The sequence below is a fragment of the Asparagus officinalis genome, chromosome 7 (genome assembly GCF_001876935.1).
Source record: "Asparagus officinalis chromosome 7, Aspof.V1, whole genome shotgun sequence".
NCBI lineage: Eukaryota > Viridiplantae > Streptophyta > Magnoliopsida > Asparagales > Asparagaceae > Asparagus > Asparagus officinalis.
Window position 1 is genome coordinate 70,985,035 of NC_033800.1, and position 3,838 is coordinate 70,988,872.

The following is a 3,838-nucleotide window of genomic DNA, read 5'->3' on the forward strand; positions in this document are numbered from 1 at the left end:
TTTTGAACCAATGTTTTGAATTGTAAGGTTATAAGACACTATATGCTTGAGAACATAAAATTCTTTAGTTATTATTCGGCTAATTCATAGCATGAAATTATTCTAATGTGATTTTAAGTTTTGGATAAATTTGTTAGCTCTATCTGAGCGTGTCCTGTAATATATGTGTATGTAGTGGTGCATGCTTGTGTGCATGTTTCACAAGCATATGGAATCTGATATATGCAACATAGTTTCACTCTCGTGTCTTGATTTTAAACAATTATTGTGTCCACTGTCCACCATCTTGTCTCCATTTTAAAGCATCATATCCACTAATGATAGTATTATTCACTCACCGCTTGATCAGGCTGCTGTTTCCGACTTGAGAAAGGCACATAAATTTTCTCCAGAAGATGAGACTATAGCAGAAGTTTTCAGGTATGGAATCCCTTTTGTGGGTGGGATACTTTTATGTACTATAAATGCACTATTTTTGTGATATCAGTATGTGTGATTCTTGTGTAATGATTTAAAGTGTGAATACTTTTATGTACTTGTATGTTCAACTAATCCTACAATTAATTAGTATATGAGAAAGCAAAATTTTTGAGCTTTTGCCTCACTTTTACACTACACGTACAAATACCAAGAAGGATTTCCCTTAAATCATGAGATTACAAATATTAAGTTCTTTATATATTAATACAGTTCCCATGGTTCATGAACTTTACTTGGTTAATTGTTTAATTTGATAGTTTGACTTAGCAATCTCATTAATAGTTTATATATGAAATGTTCTTATGACTCATGCCGCGTAACACTTAACTAAGTTGATAAACAGGGTCATTCAACTGCTGCTGCAGCAAATGTTCGAAAATTGAACAATTAACCAAGTAAAGTTTCATGATTTTTAGTTGCATTTGGAGCTGAAGTTGCTGTTGTTGCTGATGCAATTCTTGTTGCTGCTGCAGCTGTTGAAGATGATGTTGCTCCTCTAACTGAAGTTTCAAAAATTGCTCCAACTCTGGCATATACTGGTTAACTGACTGTTGATGCTGCAGAGAACCTTGAATTTGTTCAATAAATGGCACAGACGAATTCTGACGAGAAAGCAAGCGCTGCTGCTGAAGCTGCTGTTGCTGTTGCTGCTGCTGCTGCTGCTGCTGCTGCTGCTGGGTCTCCCATGGCTTTGTTGGTGTTGTTGAATCCTGCAGCTTATGTGGTTCCGTCTATAATATAACGGTGGGATTCATATCTCTCCACCACAAATACCTATATAGGGAGAGATCGTTTCCTTTATCAACATCACCTGATTTGTTTAGCTAATAATTGTTTTTTTAATTTGAGTATCAAATGTTAATAAGGTAACTCATGGATACTAGAATTTTAGAATGAATCATGTATTACCACTCATTAACAATTTTGAAAGTAGTGCACTATTCGACATACACGAAGCATTTAGTTAAATTTTAGAGGGTGTGTCCGTCAATATGAAACTTGACAGCAGTATGAGGGGTCCATGTGAAATTAACCACGTTTCCTCCGTCCAATTAATTTTCATCAATTTTCAATTGTCAAACTGAACGGCAGCAAATGTATTCGTTTTCAAAATTTACTCTATTTTAATTAGCATTCCCTTGCCGAATAAAACTTAATAAAATAAATAGTTAAGAAAGATCCGTATAATAATAGGCCATGATTTGATTTGTAGATTGCCTTATTATCCTTTCAAAGTTATGATTAGCTATTGTCAAATTGCCCTCAACCACTTGTATACTCAGTCTGCAATATTTCCAACTAACATTGAGGCTGCAGATGAAGATTGCCACGCTTATGGTTTCGTATGGGCAAAACCTTATCATCACTTAGGTTAGATAATTAGATTGTACTATCTCTCTGTTTTTTTAATGATAAAGTTACAAGAGAGAGCGCCCACATATAGATAGAAAAACCAATCATGAAAGCACAAATTTTCAAACGGTTTGACAATTTGCTTATGTTCAATGATGTATTAGAGTTTCTTTCATTTTTTTTTCTGATAAAGTTACAAATTAGTAATCTATAAGTGCAAATTGACAATTCATTAGGTATTTTTATCAAATGAACAGAGTTGATTTTTGATGGAAAAACTTAATTTTTGTTGGAAAAACAAAAAAGTATTATAGAGTTTTATGATTTTGGGGATCTATTGTGGGCGACGGAAGTGATTATGCCTCCATTGACCACACAAATATTATTGTCGTCTCATGAAAATATTCCTGATTTTTTTTGTCTACTTTGGTATGAAAGGGCTGTTCTTATGATGAGAGTTCCACCTTTATTGTTAGAAGGTGATTGATCTCCTATCAAATAAAGTGTACTCTCAAAGAGTCATTAGTAGACGGAAATTTCCGTCTAGGTTGCTCAATTTCCCGTCTAGGTTGGAACACGTAGACGGAATTCTGTCTAGTTTGCTCCGTCTAGGTTGGGACAAACTAGACAAAATTCCGTCTAGGTTGACCAACCTAGACGGATATCAACCTAGACGGAAGTAAGAAATCCGTCTAGGTTGGCAACCTAGACGGACTTTCGTCTAGGTTGATTATGACAACCTCGACGGAATTCCGTCTAGTTTGATTCATCCTAGACGAAATTCCGTCTAGATCGATATTTTTTCAGCAAAAAAATTATTTACAATTTGTATTTCCCTGTACAATTACATGAATACATTCAATAAATACTATACACATGAATACATCCAACCATCCAAATATAATCAAATCCAACATAATGCACAAATCCAACCATCCAATCCAAAATATACATCAACCAATTCCGTCTAATATATCCATCCAACAGCATATATACTAACAATGTACATGAATAAGATAAGATACACGACATGAATAAATGTAGTGTTATAACAAATAAAACTATTTATTGTATTAAAAATAAAAAAACCTCATCTATTATCGTCGTCGGCAGTATCTCTATCTCGGTTACGAGAACGGGTGCTGCTTCCTCCAATATCTCCACTATGAATGTTTAATTGAATAATCATTATGTGGAGTTTGATAACATATTAAATAAAAATAAATTTATAAATATAAGAAAAAATAAGGTAACTGAGCGTTGCTCTATCTAGCGCCGAAATTATCGACAATCAAGCTTATGATCCGTATGATACCACCATACACGCTATAAGGAATTGCACCGCCTAAATATTGTATAACATACCTCATGAGATCGTCCATCGAGTTCGCCATCAGCGCAACTCTAGTCATCTCATTAGTCACCTGAATATGCAGCTCCGGGTCAATCTTGTCAATCAAATACGCAGAGATAAATGCAAAAAATAACATAGATTGGAAACTGCTTGGGCTGCTCTCATTGATGTAGATGACGTGGAGGATGCTGTGGATGATCTCATGCTTATGCCGGGTGAAGCTCCAACACCATGCAGAGGATATCTTCCTCTCCTATTATTAGGGAGAAATAATATTAAATTTTGCTCTTCAATTCAATAATGTTAAACAAATATAAATAGGAACATAGTATTCAAATTGATTCGAATTTTTACCATCCATACCTATTATGACCCATCAGGTTCTGTGTGAGAGTGATGTTCTCCTCTGCAGAAAGCATGTGAGGGTCCGGCTCGGTTTGTTCCTCCTCCTGCGAAATGTACACAGATGCAGCCTCCTTGGATGCAGCCTCAAATCCCTCCTAAAGCACAAATATATAGTTAATTCAAGGTAAAGACCATATTATTTGTGTTCTCGTTTCCTCGTAATATTAACAACAAAATAGAGTTAATAATACTACTCAAGATATGTATAAGTCTCACCACCAACTCGAGATTTACCTTGATCTTATC

General features: G+C 35.0%; 1 long non-coding RNA gene across 1 annotated transcript; it reads right to left on the reverse strand.

Moving 5' to 3' along the window:
- On the reverse strand, positions 2,757–3,644 carry LOC109850532. Its single transcript, XR_002249457.1, has 3 exons — positions 3,551–3,644; positions 3,199–3,440; positions 2,757–2,996 (listed from the first exon to the last, which is right to left on the reverse strand). It is a non-coding gene; the product is annotated as an uncharacterized LOC109850532 (long non-coding RNA).